The 20444-nt window shown below is 35.8% G+C and overlaps 1 long non-coding RNA gene across 5 annotated transcripts in view; it reads right to left on the reverse strand.

Annotated features, from left to right (window-relative positions):
* Nucleotides 1–11595: 11595 nt before the first annotated feature.
* LOC139978013 (uncharacterized) overlaps nucleotides 11596–20444 on the reverse strand; it is a 42688-nt gene continuing 33839 nt past the window's right edge. For 2 of the 5 annotated variants that reach the window (XR_011796880.1, XR_011796876.1), the window contains 2 exons: nucleotides 18506–18671; nucleotides 11596–17635 (listed from right to left, as the gene is read on the reverse strand). This is a non-coding gene — a long non-coding RNA (uncharacterized lncRNA). The remainder of the gene's footprint in view (nucleotides 17636–18505; nucleotides 18672–20444) is intronic. The other 3 variants (XR_011796879.1, XR_011796877.1, XR_011796878.1) reach the window with 3 other exon arrangements.

The following is a 20444-nucleotide window of genomic DNA, read 5'->3' on the forward strand; positions in this document are numbered from 1 at the left end:
TTGTAATCTATGTTGTGATGTATGTTGTAATATGTGTTGAATGTTTATTGAAATAAATATTGTAATATATGTTGTGATGTATGTAGTAATATGTGTTGAATGTATGTTGTAAATTAATATTCGTGGTAATTTATTTTGTCATGTAATGCTGTCATGTATGTTGTAATAGAAGTTGAATAATATATGCTGTAAAATTTGGAATTTTTTTTACAGCATATTGTCGGTTTATTCGATAACCGGTTAACAGTTCAGAGTATTAACCAGGTAACATTTTAACACTAAAATGAATTAACATTTTAAAATCGGTTTATCTTCAAAATTTAACCTGTTAAGTTGGTGACTCAGTCTATATATTTTGAAAGAGAGTTCAAACTTTTCGGTTCTGTTTTCCTTGTTTTTATAATTTATAATTGTAGGGGATGACAAGTGCCCCTTGTGCCCCCCCCCCCCCCTCCTGGCAACACCCATGTTGATAGCTATGCAGATGTTACATCGTAAAACACATTTGGAAAGTATAACGTCCTGACAATGAATCGGCGTATTTTTTAAGCTAATTTAGTTAAAAGAAGGAAATAATGAGTACAAGTGATGTTTCTATCTAGTTATTAATGTTCCAATACATTCTTCTGAAAAGTATGCTAAGTCCATGGAATGTTCCTTTAAGGCTTAATCCTCAGTGCATGCCTTACAATGTAAATGCTAATCCATTATTATTCTAATAACTCAACCAAACCGTGTTATTTAAGCCTAATATAAGCAACAGAGCACCCTTGGACGACATTCAAGACCCTTTGTCCTTGACAAATTTATGATACATTGTAAGCATGTTATATTTGAGGTCACAATAGTCTTATGTGTTCCCATTGAGCTTTGTGTTGCATCTCAGGATCTCACCAATACTGACCAATACTGACCTATACTGACCTATACTGACCTATACTGGTGCATTTAAGACTTCATGTTCTAATTGAGATTTGTGTAACATCTGAGGATCTGACCAATACTGACCTATACTGGTGCATTTAAGACTTCATGTTCTAATTGAGATTTGTGTAACATCTGAGGATCTGACCAATACTGACCAATATTGACCTATACTGGTGCATTTAAGACTTCATGTTCTAATTGAGATTTGTGTAACATCTGAGGATCTGACCAATACTGACCAATACTGACCTATACTGGTGCATTTAAGACTTCATGTTCTAATTGAGATTTGTGTAACATCTGAGGATCTGACCAATACTGACCAATATTGACCTATACTGGTGCATTTAAGACTTCATGTTCTAATTGAGATTTGTGTAACATCTGAGGATCTGACCAATACTGACCAATACTGACCTATACTGGTGCATTTAAGACTTCATGTTCTAATTGAGATTTGTGTAACATCTGAGGATCTGACCAATACTGACCAATACTGACCTATACTGGTGCATTTAAGACTTCATGTTCTAATTGAGATTTGTGTAACATCTGAGGATCTGACCAATACTGACCAATACTGACCTATACTGGTGCATTTAAGACTTCATGTTCTAATTGAGATTTGTGTAACATCTGAGGATCTGACCTATACTGACCTATACTGACCTATACTGGTGCATTTAGACTTCATGTTCCATTGAGCTTTGTGTTGCATCTCAGGATCTGACCTATACTGACCTATACTGGTGCGTTTAGACTACATGTTCCCATTGAGCTTTGTGTTGCATCTCAGGATCTGACCTATACTGGTACATCTTAGACTACACGTTCCAGCCACTTTAATTGATGAGTTGCCGATGTTGTTAGGATATTTCTCTAAACTATAAAAAGAAAAGTATAGAATACAGCCTGTGGTAAAGGTCAGCAGTGTTTGTTTGTTTTCTTTTTGTTAGTTAACGTTCTGCAATAAATTTCGAGACTTCAGTAATCCTTTAAGATATTTGCTACATATTCTTGCATAGGAACATCCCTTTAAGCTTCATCAATATAAAGGCCCCATGCACGTTTAGCGAGCTAAAAGATTCAAAAAATGTTCTCCTGCCTGGGCAATAAGAAGGAGAATGTGCTAAGGTGGGCGATTAAATGCTTACCAGTTTGAACGCTTTGCTATAATTTAAATGTTTATTCGTACTTGAAGGCATATGGACGATCCTTATAATGCCTGAGTTAAATCTAGTTGATATAGGACAATTCAAGCAAATATAAAGCACATGCGTATGGCCACTTTTCTATAACTAAACCATGTTCTAAAGATATTAACGTGAAAAATATATGTTAAAAAATGTTCTTTTTATATGCAAATTTGACGATGACATCAATTCTTTTGTTCAAGGCAAGGAATATTAGTCCATAGCTCCATTGTTGATACTCTCTAAACTTTGTAATAGAAAATGTTCTCTCACGAATTCTTTTTGTCGCTGGTATACACAAAAAAAGATGTTATTTTTACCCACTGAAGTCAACTGTTTCCCGGTTGAGGTTGGTGTTGATTCTTCAAACATTGGGTGCCCTTGTGGTCTCTGAAATAGTCATTAATATAGCCTTATACATTCCAGTCGCTTTGATTAATGAACCTTCAATGATTAAATGGAATTTCATTAAACAATAAAGTAAGTGGTATTAGATTGTCACCTTCACTGATACAAGCTGTTTTAAAACAACGCTTTGCCTTAAATGTTAAGATTTTCCCCCAATTCATCAATATCAACAAATTTATCATATTGACCAACAAAAAGTATTTTCGCTTTATTAGCTATCTTTGAGTGAAAACATTAAAGAGGGTGACCAGTTACTTAAAAAGATGACTTCAGGTAAAATTTTACAGTCTTGATATGTTAAAATCTAATAACCTTAAACATATGCTAAGTCACTGGAATACCAAATTGCTCCTTCAATACTAAAGATAGCCGATGACTGAAATTTTAATGTTAATCGTTTGTTTTATACATTCTAACAAACATGTTCCTTTTAAGTATAGCAATGTTTTTAACGGTCCCCAAAATATCGAAGTTGATTTTGTGCCCAAAAGGCATCCTTTAATTATCTACAATAAGTGTTAAATCCACCGGCTAAAGTCTATGTTGTTTCAATTATGGAATAAATTGCTTTTGGCTGCCTGTTATTGGTGAATAATGGATTCTTCCTCAAAACTTTTTTCAACCATTCTATCTCATCTCCCTACATGTCATGCATAGGGATTGATATTGTACTGGTAACCCACATCAGAAAAGCGAGGAAGTGCGCTCGCGTGTGTGCGCGTGTGCGAGTAGATGCGTGTGTATGTGAGCAAAAACATATGTCGCGAAACTCCTAGACCGGAAGTCAGATCAAGTTCAAACTTGGTGGGTAGTGCCTGACCATGTAGGTGTCGCACCAGAATTAATCGCTCCCATTGACTTACACACTAAACTCGTCACTTTCCAAGGCCGCTAGAGCATAGATAGAAGTTTTCAGCATTCACAGCCCGTTCAACTTTTGCAGCCATCACCATTTAGATTTTGAGCTAGAAGAGCCTAAAGTTTAGCATAGTGCTCCCCAACCCATCTGCCACGGCTGTCGCTTCAGAATCTTCTTATTTACCCAAGGTTTACTAAACTGCCTTAAACCACCTTCAGTCCTCCAGATGTTAAGACAATCAGTACTTAATTTCGTCCTCTTCAACATCCAAGCATTCAAAAAGAATGGCGGTGACTCAGAAAGTGAAAAACAGATTAATTCAGTATATCACTTTAAGGCTATTTTCCGACAATGATTAACCTCTCAGGCGGACATGAATTGTGGTGTGATATACCTGTAAACTCGTGCTTGACGACACTGGTCGAAGGTCAAGAACCTAAAAGTGATTTCAGCCATTTTCTGCTTGTCAACATGTAAGGTAAAAAAAACATTAAACTACTCAAAAATTTAAACTAGGACATATTTTGGTGTTTAGGGTCGATCACAAAGGTCAATTAAGGTCACAGGTCGATTTGGCCTTAATTGTACAAAATAGTTTGTCGCGAATTCCTCATAATAATAATTATAATAATAATAATAATAACTAGTCTTATATAGCGCAGACTCCAACAAAAGTTGTTCAATGCCCTTTACGGGTGCTGAATGTGCAAAAACTAATAGAGTTGAGAGAAAAGAAAAGTTTTAAGATGGCGCCTGAATTGAATAATAGAATCTATAGACCTAAGTTCAAGCCCAAAGCCCAAACGTTGCAGTAAATGTTGATACCTTTGATCCAAGTTGCGTATGATGACGTAACGTACGTAAGCCTAATAGTGATAATGAGCATAAAATCACATTCGTTTAGTACTCGCTCATTAACTATTCATTTGAAGAATGTCATAATTTGATCAAGTGTAATTTACTTTGAGGAATAGTCAGGGGTGTCGGATTCAGAATTTTAAAAGGAAGGGATGGGGACCTGAAGTCTTAGAAGACCGGGAAGGTTCTTCCTCGAGAGAAAATTGAATAGTCGTCAAATGGTTCCTTCTGAGGCATATTTATGTTGTTAATTAGGCCTATAATCAGGTCTTAACACAAGACCATGTTAATAACTAATGTTGAAGTTTCCGTATGGGGTTGAAGGGGTGGAGGTGCACCCCACACGTTCCCCGAATCCGCATCGTACCTCCGGCGGTAGGCTTGGTAAAATTGCAGACCACAACTCACAAAGTGCTTTAAGATGGTCGATGCATTACCTATGTGTACTGAGAAGGTGTATACTGCATGATTTTTGCAAGAACATGCATATTGTATGGAAAACTGACTTGTTTTATACAAACCGTGGTTAGTGACGTCATGCGATCCGATGACGTTTGATCAGATTCATCATCACCGGAAGAGTTTTCCGTTTCCGATACGCAAACTGCTTATAACAGCCGCAAGTATTACAAACATAAAGGAAACTAGACCATGATTGGCATTGTTGTTGTCATGTGCTGTGTAGAATCATGGCCTAAACGGACATGATCCTATTCCAGGTTAACCGATATAACTGCGTGCTTTGCTTTTATGCACAACATCCGTGTATGACTAAATAGTATCAGACTACTATATGAAAGCGCTCTATAGGGAAGTGCATCCTGGCTAGATTATTTACAACTCGCCTGGTATGATTAGTCACAATAAAGAAAGTGATGCACTATTCAATAGTCAACAGCAGGAAGTTGTTACAAAATTCAACCACAGAACTACATATGTATTAAGTACATACTTCTGTCGAACTACAGACAAAATATAGCCTATACTATGCAGATCATTGAGACGGTAGAAACATACCAATAAAGAAGACTAGCCATACTCTCCCATACCACTTACCTATGGAAGTATGTATAAACTAACGGACAGACTCTCACAGACATGCTTATAAACAAACTCTCCCGTAGATCATTGAGACAGTAGAAACATACCGATAAAGAAGACTAGCCATACTCTCCCATACCATTTACCTATGGAAGTATGAATAAACTATAACTGACAGATTCTCAGACATGTTAAAAAACAAACTCTCCCGATTTTGTTTGTGTATATATAATTGTAAACTAATCATGTTTGTATATACCTAATTATACACAAACGCATACAAATGCACAACTTAGGTAAACAAAAAAACGCGCACATAATGCACAACCACACATACACAAAATTGATTAGTCCACATTAATATATACACAAAGAATATGGAGTTTGTTTTTAATTTTTCTTTTTGGAATGGCGTTCCATACTCTCCCATATCTCAGTGGAAGTATGTACAAACTAAGTTACAGTCTCACAGATATGCTACCAAACAAACTCTCCCAAATTTTTAAACCAACATTTTTGATCAACTGATCATGTTCCGGATATTAAATTATTGAAGATGTCTTTTCTTTATGCTTTAACTGAGCAAACCCGCAGCCAAAATTGAGTACAGGGCCGGTATAAGCATTGAGATAAATAAGCATACACAGTGTTGACAAATACCTTGGTCATCTGTCTGTATAGGCATAACCTAACAGACAGACAGACACTCACAGAAATGTAGACTAACAAAAAGACTATCACAGTTACACAATGGTCAGACTCCGAACACGTAGCATACAGGTATCGCTTTTATTTCTTTAAAATAAATAACATTTGAGAGTTGTCGCACTTCTACAACTGTGAAACTGGTGTATAGTATAAGCTATTATACAGTAGGTACAGTCGTATTGCATGTGGCAAACATACTAATTTATTAACTATTGGAAAATCATGGAGAAAGGAATATGGAAATATGAAAAATTATACATTTCAAGTATAAAAGGTCATTTCTTTGTGAAGCTATAGTCCATGTCGGCCTTCTATACCTGTACCACGACATTAAGCTAGTTAGTCGGTTGATGTAACTATGGTAACCATGCAGGTATTGGTACTATGATTGACTTAGAACGGATACTGGTGAGGTGTTATTTAATTAGCAGCCTAGACAGCCAGCGTATACATTATATAATTTCACTAAACAGTAAGTAACCGAAACAATCTGCTTGTTATTCATTTCGAAGAAATATTAGAAAACAATCTCGACAAAATATCAGCAAATAATTCTGTTCACAGCATGAGCTATTCACATCCTTATTTCTGAATTAATCACGTATTGTTTCCAAGAGATGCTTACACACGTGACAGATACCTGCCGCGTAATGACTTTTTTTTGCGCATAATGATTGTTCGTCTTCTGTTTTTTTAGAAATAGAATCCTTAGAACAGTCAAATAGATTTCTGTGGTTTCCTTAATCTCCAATAGCATTGTTCGTACGATTTTGCATAATAAAGACTTTGATCTTTGTATCACTTTAGTACGAATATTAAAAGAAAACAACGGTTTTTGATTTTCGTCAGAATTACAAATGAAACAGTATAGTTAAGTATTGGCTCGCTTCTAATACTTTTTCTATTTTTTTTTTATAAATTTGTAACTCATGTGTTATGTTACTTCTTATAAGAAGTAATATATATGTGTATATATATATTTGTGTATATATATATGTGTGTGTGTATATATATATATATATATATATATATTCGTATCTGTGGACGACGTTTCCTTTTCCTTTAATGCTGCTGAGTGTTCTGAGTCATGCAGGGGAGTTTCCAAGAATAAAAGCTGACGCCTTTTATTGGCTATGGCCAACCACCTTTCACGCCAGTATCTATGATGTATGTATGAATGTATGTATGTATTTTAGATCCTCCTGCAAGCAGGAACTCGCGAAGAAGCCTCATTTGCTTATCAAAGCCGCAAGCTCACCGAAGTCAGTCTCTTAAGATTCATGATTATGATTTGTCAAACTGTCAACAACTCTGTAACTGGACGACATACATTAATCTTGGAGTGACTCGAACTGTCACTATTTTGTATGTTGCTTGTTGTTGTTGCTGCTGTTTTCTTTGTCTTTGTACGAGTTAAACGCTGGCGCATTGTCAAATGATTTTATCGAAGAGAGAGGGGGTGGATGATCATGAAATGAACCCACACAGTTCATTGTTGTAGACCACTGCAATGATTCAAAACTTAACTAGTATGAAGTTGAACGTAATCAAAGCGTTTTGCATGCTATAGCTGAACACGATTAAGAAATATAAAAGAGGATTAATAATGACAGTACATACAATTTCAAATTGTGACTTCGATCCGCTAGTCGTTCCAACCATCTCGCCATTTATTACCTAACGGTGTAGAACAAATGCCTACATCCCATTACAATAAACAAAACTTAATGTTAACGAACAATGGGTTATTGTTACATCAGTATAACTTAAGTAACTCATCTAAGAATGTTTCTTGAATTGTTACGTCAGCTTTGGCCTATGATAAAAACTGGTAACATAAATCCCTGTTAAAGCAGTCGATTCGCGGATCATAATAAACATAGAGAAAAAAATAAGCAATCAGTGTTCTCATAAATACTTAGGTTATTTCTTTTTCGTCCAACTATAAAGGGCAGATAATTAACGGGCATATAGCTTCATAATACGTTTTACAGTACAATATATATATATATATATATATATATATATATATATTGGCATTTTTTGCACAGTATTTGCTTCCTCAGTATTCAGTATAATAATCTGACAATCTTTCTGTTGACACGTTCCAGAATAGTTGTATAACGTAAACTAATTGAGGCAGTCTAATTTTGATAACACTAAGTGAAGCTTTTACTAATTTCACGTCACAGTTCCTTTACGTCTACCATCAATTAAATGTGAATAATCTCATACTAAGGAAATTTCGAATTTTCCAGGAAAAAGATAAAACAATTGGTCAGACGACACAGCTCGGACAATATTATATAGTTTTTCTAGTCCTTATTGGGAGAAATCCTCCTCACAAAAACTACTACTGACATGTCTTCTGAAACAGGTAGGCTTTCACGAAATTCTGAAATGTTTAATACTGACTGAGTTAAATACTATTCGTTATATATTCTGGCAGTCTGTTCCATATCACACCAAGGGAAACGCAATGAGTTCTGGGCCCCACAAGAAAAGGAGTCGTCCTCACTCAACATTGACTTGGCGTATGCTTGGCTTGTGAAGAGTCTTGAAATGAAGCGTGAGTAGCCTGTTTTGTATTCACTATACGTTGATTGATTGGGAGCCAGTGTAATTGAGATGTAAAGGAAACAAACTTGCAAGGTATAGTCATGCACACACCCCCTCATCACCAGAGGGGAACGTAGACTATTGAACACATGCAGGGCGTAAATATAGGAGGGGGTGGGTGGAAATCAAAAAGTTGGTCTCAATATTGGAACCGACTTCAGCATCGTCCAACACCCATGAACGTAGAGCATTAAAACGAAAAAATCGTTCTCTATTTCTCCCTTTCGTCTACATTACCCAGATATGGATAATATTACGCTAGAATGATATAGGATTCCGGTACATCGCCAACCTCCACTAATAATAATAATAATAATTGTTATAATAATAATTATTAAAATAATTATTATAATAATAATCATAATAATAATCTTAATCGTAATCATTATCATAATTAAATCATGATCATAATCATAACTGTAATCATAATCATAATTATAATCATATAGCGCATTACACAAGAACAAAATGGACACAAAAATACAGCAGTAGCTGTACTTATAAAGCAAATAGCTGTGTTTGTTTGATATTTTCGGAACATTGCTCGACCAGTTACTGAACTTGCTCTGAAAAAATCCAGTCGGTCTCGAAATCGCTCCACAACCCTTCAAACATGGTGAGTGTACGGTTCTGTCTATATTTTGAATGGTTCAATTGGGTTTTACAGCGCGGTTTCAAAATGCATCTTTTTCATTTTAACCAGCTATTTACATTATACGTATATGATTACGCGTCCAATCCTAGATCGATGAGTGATGGCGCTATTGATGATACCGAAAATTATCCTGTACCTGTCTAGACTGCTCCGTTGCAGACTGCAGACATACAAATCGAAATGTAGTTTATCGGACAATAAGTGCAAAAGGATCTGACTCATTGAAACTAACTTGTTGAAAGTCGAATGTTGGATTTGCCATTTTGTAAATTTGTGACGTCATATGTTCATATAGTGCCACTGGAACATGAAATCTTTTACTTTCTTCTTGTTTTTCTTTTCATATTTTCAAGGCAGAATTTGGAAAGTGTTAACATTTAAATTAATGCCATGATATATAAGAACAGATGACATCAGGTCATATAAACAGCTGCAATATTTTAGTTTCATCCTTTTTCAAAACTCAGCTCCATTACAGAAAATAAACAAGAGCATCAATGATGCAGTATCTCAATTCTGGAAGTTTTAATTTTGATTCCTAATTTCAAATCTTTGCTCTGTCTCTACAATTATCAATATCAATCATGGTACAACAAATATATAACTTGCATTTTTGCTACTTTGCCACGAATAGTCTCTGCAGGTTACACTTTATCCTGCTAGTCTTGCCTTTAGCGCTCATTGCCTGTTAGTCGAAAGAACGACGTTGCAAGGTTTAGTAATGTCATAGAATATTTAAGAACTTGTTTTTTATGTGGTATCCTTCATCTTAGGTCAGTCTCTGTTGGACTTTTTGGTCATATAGTTTGACGTCAATGACAACAGCCAAATTAGAAGAGGCGAACAACTCGACCATATTCTTGATGCCTGCCTTGAGAGCTAGGCCTATTGACCTACTGTATGTTACTGAAGACTGTAGTGGTGACTACCATCAAAACTGTGTTCACTTCTAGATATCACAACAACCCACGTTTTTCCATCTCAATTTTTCGGACATGAAGATTTCATGGATTTATGACTTGGAAAAAATAATGTAAAAGAAGATTACAAGTTTTTATATGCAAGTGATAGGTGGCCTCCTCTTCCCCTAATAGCCACCTCAGTTCCTCTCCATTTTGTTATTTTATTTTAATTCTTTGTACATTTGATGTCAAACATTACAGGTTCAAAAGAAAGCTAAACATACTTCTTATAACCTTATACATCTTATATCCTTATAAATAAAACATAACCTTATACAATTTTTATAGTCTTATCAAAGTTGTGATGCTATGGCCGGCTCCTCTTAAATACGTACCCATCAAACAAACTTACCCTGGTCCTTCCTAGGAAAAGCTGTCTGAACACCAGTACAATGCTAATGTGGCTATCACTGAAAGCCTAATAGGCCTAGGGGCCTAGGCCTATATATATATATTTTTAAATTGCACTAGGCCTACAGTAAGTAGCCTTCAGAAATACAAGAATGTGTATACGTAATTATACAAAATACATGAAGGGCAATCAAACAAACTTATCATGGCCCTTGCTCTGAAAAGGTACCTGAACACCAGTACTATCCTTAAATGGGTGTTACAAAAACGAAGGCCTAATATAAATTAAATTCACTAGCCTACGTAGAATTCAGCAGTACAGAATGTAATTAGCATGCAATACACTAACACCTCGCGTACCTAACTACAGAACAGAAAATTGTTCGCGAGGGTAGCCATTTTCGTATATCTAACATGTAGCTGTTATGAGTCATAGCCAATCTGCTACAAAACAGACTTGGGGGCGGGGCTTAATCATCAAAAACGGACCTTTTTACTAAAAGTAGGGGCGGCAGCTCAGTGTTGTTTTAAGAAAGAAAAATCATTTAAACATCAAATAAAGCAAATAAAAGCCATTAAATGTCATATACACGTAGTAAAATTCTTATTAATACCTACCTGTAAACAACAAATGAAAGTTTAAAATTTTAATAAAATATATAATATATAGGACCCTATCTTAGACGATACCACTGTTGAAAGACAGTTCTATTCTATTCTCTTTCATAAAACATAAGTTTTGGAGCGTGTGCCAAACAGGTCTGCCAAAGTGTGTTTTCAGTCCAAATTGGCCCGATTTGGACATAAATCGGTGAAAAAGTCACAGAATGAGATACAATTCTGGAATAAAAAATAATAACTTTTGTTGGTCTATATGATATATTCTTGCTCTGGAAATTCCAGAGAAAAAGAACTTTGTTTGAAGACGCTGAAAAATTTTTAAGAGAAGAGAAAGTCCCACTTACTGTTACAATATCTCTATACATGTAACGTATTGAGATAAAAATGAAATTGATAAGTAAGGGGGAGAGAGAGTGGCGTACTGTAATATTATATCGGGACTCGCGAGAGAGAGAGGTACTGGGGTTATCTTGATGCCGTATTCTACGCTTCTTCAGGAGACGTCTCGAACGGGCGATAGAAAAAAACACTGACAGTTCTCACAAAAACAAGTTGACAAGATAGGATTTGATTAGTGATTCGGTATAATTTCTTCTCTGTCGATTCTCTTACAAACAAAACAAAATTACAATGATCTGACTCCGTCAATACGCAACTCGAAGTGACGAACTTGCGGAACCATGCCGCTTTTTATAAAACACTTCAGCCGAAAATCCCACTGCGCATAGTCAGAAGGCAGCCAATAACCTGCCCATCCTGTATTAGCTAACGATATAAATATCAGTGGATAAAAGACTGATCGGCCCTGATTGGTTGGGAGTTTGGAAGTCCACCCCTTTTTATGGAAATTCCACATACCACGTGAGAAGAGCCTTCTCGAATGTTCCACAGATACATCGGATCTATTTTGGGAAAAGGCCCTGTAACATGATTCAATAAGATAGTTAAAACTTCTCGTGGGAAAACTGAATCCTCGACCCAGATAAATATTTAAAGGGGCTGTACGGTCTCTCGATGGAGTGTTCCAGGAACATCAAAGAGGCAGTATTACTATTTCATAACAGTACATGTAACTTGATGACGTCATATTTAGAATTGATCAAGTCCTCGTCCTTGTCTGTGACCGAAGATCTGTGATACCTCCTCCTGTGATTTCTCTCAAATGATATCTCCCAAATGGAATGATTTTTATTTTTAGCTGTTTGGGAAGAAAGTTGTCATGATAGTTATTTCTACAACACATACCAATAATGATGTTTTGGTGTCTCATTTACTGATGTTAAAGTGCAACTGTGAAGATAAAAATATCTCTTTCTCCTATGTTTTCTGTTCACTTATTGCGAGAGTTAACAAAATTCTTACTTAAAACAATGTAAGTATATTATGTTATGTGAAAACTGTATTAAAACGATCTTGTAATAAACGAAAATTAAAAAATACCACCTCATTGAAGTATATATGTAATGAGCCAGAAAAATATTAATCATTCAAGCACGGTTGGCTATGTGATATCATTCTTAAACTTGCTCAAGTTTTTAGTTTGGTGTAGCAGGGAGCTATAGTAGGTCCCTGGATGGGTATAGGAAGGAACATGTAAACATAATATCTGTCGGACTGAATTGCATGGTTTTAATTCAAAGTTAGTTATGAACTAGATTATCTGTAAGTTATGAAAACACCTACACGTGTACTGTAGATTATCTGTAAGTTATGAAAACACCTACACGTATACTGTTTATTATCTGTAAGTTATTAAAACACCTACAAGTATACTGTACATTATCTGTGAGTTATTAAAACACCTACAAGTATACTGTAGATTATCTGTAAGTTATTAAAACACCTACAAGTATACTGTAGATTATCTGTTAGCCATTGAAACAGCTACAAGTATACTGTAGATTATCTGTAAGTTATTAAAACACCTACAAGTATACTGTAGATTATCTGTTAGCCATTGAAACAGCTACAAGTATACTGTATATTATCTGTAAGTTATGAAAACAACCACAAGTATACTGTAGATTATCTGTTAGCCATTGAAACATCTACAAGTATACTGTAGATTATCTGTAAGATATTTAAACAGCTACACGTATACTGTAGATTATCTGTAAGTTGTTGGAGTAGAAGTGTGACTAGTTGTTTTCTGTATTGTCAATCCCACGTGCTCACATATCTGTGAAGGACGTACACATACTGCAGCTGGTGATACCATGATGAGGTAGACTGCCTGGTAGCACTCGACAAATATACTGGTTCTGCTTTATCAAAGATTTTATCTCTTTCTTTGTCTCTTTCTGTCATGTCTGTCGTCAAATCCTAAACGTTATAGCGAGGTAAACAAATTGCGTTAAAGCTTTTGAAGAGGAAATCAATTTTCAAAACCTAAGCGTGTCCAACATGATAATCTTCTTAAAATTGTCATTCACTTCTATCAAGTAAGAATCGACTGCTATCAACTAATAGCTCGAGAGTCAGTGTCTGTACCTCTCAATTTATGTTTCTGTTGGGGGGGGGGGGCGGGTGGTGGGGGGCAGGGGTTGGCGTCGGTTGATTTCGGTCTATCTTTGATACTGCTCTGCGAGCATAGTGAGGGGGGGGGGGTTGTGTGTGTGTATTTGTTTGATTTTTGTTGAGGGGGGGGTGGTTTGCTTTGGTTAAGTTTGATTATTTTTAATAATATCTTGACTTGTCAGTTGATCTAAAAAGTGAAGAAAAGTGGAAATTTTGAACACTAATGTGCACAAATTTATAGACGATATATTCTTAGCCTCGAATGGAATCAATACGTACTCTTTATTTAAAGTAAAACTGGTGAAAGGCTCCCAGAGAGTGGCATAGTTTGCAAATAATATTCTTAAGATTTGATACGATTGCCGAAAATTGGAGACTTATTGCAATTAAAAAAAATGTCTAGCTATCAAACTCTAGTATGATGTGGACATAGGAAAATCGTATGTCTGGCTATCAAATTCTATTATGATGTTGACAAAGGAGAATTCTGGCTATCAAACTCTATTTTGATATTGACATTCGAGAATCGTATGTCTGGCTATTAAACTCTATTCTGATATTGACATAGGATAATTGTATTTCTGGCTATCAAGCTCTGCTATTGACATTGGAGAATCGTTTGTCTGGCTATCAAATTCTCTTATGATGTTGACATAGGAGAATCGTATGTCTGGCTATCAAACTCTATTATGATGTTGACATAGAAGAATGGTAAGTCTGGCTATTAAACTCTATTCTGATACTGACATAGGATAATTGTATTTCTGGCTATCAAACTCTGCCATTGACATTGGAGAATCGTATGTCTGGCTATCAAACTCTATTATGATGTTGACATAGAAGAATGGTAAGTCTGGCTATTAAACTCTATTCTGATACTGACATAGGATAATTGTATTTCTGGCTATCAAACTCTGCCATTGACATTGAAGAATCGTTTGTCTGGCTATCAAATTCTCTTATGATGTTGACATAGGAGAATCGTATGTCTGGCTATCAAACTCTATTATGATGTTGACATAGAAGAATGGTAAGTCTGGCTATTAAACTCTATTCTGATACTGACATAGGATAATTGTATTTCTGGCTATCAAACTCTGCCATTGACATTGGAGAATCGTATGTCTGGCTATCAAATTCTCTTATGATGTTGACATAGAAGAATCGTATGTCTGGCTATCAAACTCTATTATGATGTTGACATAGGATAATTGTATTTCTGGCTATCAAACTCTGCTATTGACATTGGAGAATCGTATGTCTGGATATCAAATTCTCTCATGATGTTGACATAGGAGAATCGTATGTCTGGCTATCAAACTCTATTATGATGTTGACATAGGAGAATGGTAAGTCTGGCTATCAAACTCTATTAATGATGTTGACATAGGATAATCGTTTTTTTCCGGCTATCAAACTCTATTACTTTTTGTTGTAAGTTTGACTTTGTTTCTCCTTACTCATGAAATATGGATATTAATATATTTGAAAAATACATATAAGCTTTCTGATATAAATCGAATATAACTCCAGGCATATTATACTCACCAAACTATAAGACTGAGTAAACGTTGTATGTTATTATCATAGGTATGCAGTGTGCACATATGCTATACCTGATTGTGTTTGCGTCTGTTGACCTGACCGGAAATTTTCACACGCACATGCGCAGTTGAAATCGTAAATAATAATTTCTAATGCTTTAAGTGTCAAGTGCACATTGTCATGTACAAAACAGCACACCCGTCGCCATTCCCGTTCCCTAAGTTATCAAGATCAATCAAGGCACCTCAGTTCAATATCAAGCTAAGTTGCATAATCAGGAATGTACAAGTCGTAACGTAAACATGAGTAGATATAGCCATATTTTAAGACACGTGACAGATTTTGCGAACCAACAAATATCAATATTTACATATATAAAGTCGCCCTTTATTGTATCTTTTTATTCTGTTTTGTACGTACATAAAACGGAATTTTCCCTCTTTGAAATTATACCTATAGGTTGCTCTAAAAGCTTGTCTCTATATACTGGATCAGAAGTTACGATTTTAACACGTCTAGCATTAAATACAAACAGTATCTTGACAAGATGCATTACCACAGTTGATCGTCCCAAATAAGACAGGTGTAGCAGATTAAATGTGCATGTTAACATATGTCAAACTTAAACCATTCCCTATAGAGATTATGGGCACTGTGGACTTACTTGTTTGCGTAATGTGGCTTTTGCATTTTGTTGTTATCGCACATGTAGAAATGCTGAGCACGAATCGTACATTGATTGTTTTGGCGGTTTATTTAACAGTTAAGGGGACCAAGTATGACATTTCTTTGTAACTGAGGTTGATACCAAAGGTGTACTTTTTCTGTTTTATGATGATTTCATTTTTTGAGATCAATCGTTATTCCCAAGGACAAAATATTAGATCCAGACGGGCAGGTTATTTCATACTTCACTAGAAGCCGAATTGTTATCTCAGTCTCTGCATTACATTATCTTACGACTAGCAATAGATAAGCTTTGTCTTTCGACTAATCATAGATAGGGACATATGTGAAATGTAAGGGCGCCCTTATTAGCGTCACCACAAAGGCAGAGATATGAAATGCTCCAACTCCAGTCTAATCCGCATGTGTTGGAAAATACAGTAGCTGGTTGCACTCCGTCGATAAAATTATGCATAACCGAACCTGTCATCAGATCAGGTATCAGGTATTGTCTTACGTTCCACAAGTTATTTTTGTTATTTAAATTTTCGTATTGGTTTTTGAAATGGTTTTCTTCAGTGTAAGAGCAGTAAGAAGTACCGCCGGTTCAATTGTCATTACTGCAGTATATATGTAAAAGTAAGCAATATTTTACTCACTACGATGATAATTGTTTTTGAAAGAAATTTAAAAGGAATAAAACGATAACCACAATTATTTGCATGTTCTTGGCATCATTCCGTTAATTGACCTATACATCAGGCTCACAACAATAAAGAGTTCGCATTATTGTACATTATAAACACCTACACGGAGACACGTGAAATTTACTAATGTTAGGATATATGGGTCGTCCATTACACAGCTATATGAAGTAATTTTCCCGTCGTGAGAAGATCCGTCTTTTTCATTATTCGCCCCGATTCTTATATGCAAAGTAAGATACTCATATATTAATAGGTTGTAAATGGTATGAAAAAGTATGAAAAAGTATGAAAATCATCGAAATAATTTATTCCAAACCCACCATAGAAATGCTCAAAGTGTGTGATAATGTTCATAACGTTATGTTGCAACAGAGCAGTATGTATGGCATCTATCTACACAACACTCGTTGCAAAACGTTACAAAAGCAAACAGCGCCGTCATTTAGTGTCACATGTTGTGTCATAAACCAGTAAAGTAAGGCATTAATGTAATTCCAAATCATCAACACATTTTTATACTTTTATTATTGACTTATATGTGTGATTAATATTGACGTTAAAGGAGAAGTACACGAGAAGAATATTTCTATAGGAATCATGAACTAATTGATACGGTATTATATGAATTTCGGTCTCCTGCTCTAAGATGTTTTCAGGAACTTTGATTTGAAAATGCACCGTTTGAAGTGTTTCCATCTTTTATGGATATTTATGAGAATGATGGAGATATTTATGAGAATGATGGGCATTGTTACTTTATCGGGAGTTTTATTAATTAGCTAGAGAAAGTAAAAGTCTGTCTTGCGAGGGTGAACATATATAAACATAAAAAACTAAATTTTGTACAGTATGTAGATGGCCTGTTACTGAATGACCATACGTGTAAAATACTTCGTGTGAAAAGTCATACCAAAAATGAATAACAACCATGAAACGACCTCTCAGTTCATACTTCATCTGTGTGATTTCTTTGCCTTGGATTAATCTCGAACACAACTCTGCGGGAATAATTTTAAAAAAAAGGTTACATATACGTCCAATCTTTCCTTGATCACCAAATACATCATTGTGCTTAAAAACTAAAATTAATTCAAACTTTGGTAAAATTATCACCTAAATAGTAACAATTCCACACAGTGCTATGATGACAGGTAATAAGCATTTGATTTTCCAGGGGGAGGGTGCAAGTTGTTTAGAAAATTTGAATGGCCATTTAGCATTTACACATTGTTTCCAGCTGACAAATATGTTTTATTGCTAAAATACATCAAGAGAAATGACAGAACAATATACTATCAACATAGCTATACAAATTCTTTGTAACTATATACCATGGAATGAGGATTGAGGAATTCGGCTTCTGGATACATCTTACAAGTTGTATGAGGGAGAAACAACATTCAGTCTTGCATGACTTTTTCTTTCCTAGTAAAAACGGGCCCTCCCTAACCAAAGAGGTACCCTATTTTTGTGCATCAGTATAGCGAGGGCCCCCTTTTGGTCGGGGCCCTCGGCTCAGCACAGTCCGGGTCCATAGTAGTTACGCTACTGATCAGGTCACTGGGGACTAAACAAAGTCTTGTATAGTTGACGAATTCCCGATCCCCGTGTTTCCCAAATCTACGTGCATAAACTCAAAACCCTATGAGTTCTGTTTCGGGTTTAGAATTACTGTGCTATTTCCAGCAATTCAGATCTCTAAATAAGATTAGTCACATGTAGTTAACGTGTTTGACGTAATAAGTATTGTCACTTCCTAATTCATAAAGTTCTTGAAATGTGAATAAGTATTGTTTGTTGAAATTTCAGGTTTAATCCCAGTTCTTGATCGTCTGCATAGAATATAGTTGAAAAGGGAGTCAGCTTACAACAAGACCTCTCCTGCGAGCATAATCTTAAGCAACCTTTTGTGAATTAGAAGATTTCACGGAATCCGTTTTTCTTTTATTGCTTGCTTCGAAGTCATCGATAGTATCGGGGCATAAGCCTATTGTACATTTACGTCTTGAAAGGAAACGACATTCTTACTGCTTGCTGCAATGTAAACAAGACATTGAAGCGTGAGCTTCTCGTTAATAAAGATATTCAGATCCGTTGTTCTAATGAGAGTGAAACAGGATGAATAGAGATTTCGTTGAAGGCAGTGTCATTCACTGTTACCAATAGATTGTATCCAACCCATAATATCAATTTAAGCTCGTTAAAAGTTAATTTGTCAAATGGCTCAGAGGGTAGAGCAGTGGACTGGTAATCTGATGAACTGAGTTCGACTCCACCAATGGTTGGTTATACACGTTTATAATTTCTTTTTCTCTTTCAGTAGTCGACGCTGAAGTCTTGATATATTAATTCAACCATTTAATTTACTAGCTGATGTGATGGCCGATGCTGTTAAGAGGGTGACGAAAGACTCATTCCTCGTCGGTCGTGTAAGTCGTGGCTAGGGTTCAAGACAGGCCTCTAGCGATAATACCTCTGGCTGTGGCATGGTGCTTTTTGTGGCCTAGGATCCCGTACCATGTCTCCCTTGTTGTCGCAAAAGAACACGGGAGGATGCGCAGAGGGTCGGTCAAATCGACCAGAAGCGTACTAGGTGGCGTGCGTGAATCCTTGCCTTTGGCCAGAGGTGGGGACACTCTCTGCGACCGGCATGCTTGCAGCCACCGTCCACTGAATACGTGGCCTGATGAGGCGCTATTCTCCTAAAAGTGAATCTACGGATGCCTTTAAAGGCCATATAATTATTTTATATTAAAAAACACCCTGTTTCAAACTAGCGCCATCGAATTCCTTAAAGGCCGTTTTTTTCTTCTTATCACTCTGAAGGTGGAATGGATTTCATTTTAATAGATTATTTGTGGTAAGCCAAGCAACACATTCAAACAGTCATGCGGTTCACAAGGGTTTGCAGGAACTTAATTAAACTCATTGTTTGACATAAATGTGTTGGTAAAGATTTACACAACCTACACCAAAACAAGCATTATATTCGTTGCAATACCAGAGACATACAAGCAAGCAAGACCATAAGATAAATTTTAATATACATATAGAAATCAATCTATATCACTTTTGCAAGAAAACCCAGTATTCCAGAGTCAATGTGGTCCCATTCTAAGCCACAGTGTTGTAGCAAATTGTCATACCGGATAGTACGTAGTTTCGGAAACAGTGATTCTTAAGAACTTTGTTTAAGATTCACAATAAAAAATACCGCGTATTGTTTTTTGATAACTTCAGAAACAAAACTAACTTTGATATGCCGTGGACCGTTAAAAAGCCACTGCTCTCAGTCTAGCTAGGGTTGTATTCCTATAGCACATTTATTTATTTTTTGTTTGTGTTTTGGAATGACCCTTTAAACAGTTGAGGTTCACTAGTTAAAGTGACTGGACCTTTTAGTTTATTACACATCCCATCAGACTAGTTCCTCAGTTGCACTACACAACTCAATGGGAAAAATTAAGATGATATGGTCTCAAATGACATGTTCTAATTTATTTAAAAAAATTAAGGACTTATGGTGTTGAATGCCATCCAAGTGTGCTCTGTTGCTTATATGAAGTTTAACGAACATATTCTGGTTGACCTTAAAAGCAACTGATTAACATTAACTTTGAGAACTGCAATGAGGAGCCGACATCACCATCAAGTTAGCCTAAACGAATGTTCTAGAAATTAAGTATATTTAACGATACATGTCTTGAGAAATATTGGCATAGCTACAGAAACATTATTGGTCTCAAAGTTGTCTGTTTTCTTTGTATTATAACAAATCATGACCAAAATTCTGCTTTATTCATTATT

Source organism: Apostichopus japonicus, chromosome 12 (assembly GCF_037975245.1).
Source record: "Apostichopus japonicus isolate 1M-3 chromosome 12, ASM3797524v1, whole genome shotgun sequence".
In the NCBI taxonomy this organism is placed as follows: Eukaryota; Metazoa; Echinodermata; class Holothuroidea; order Aspidochirotida; family Stichopodidae; genus Apostichopus; species Apostichopus japonicus.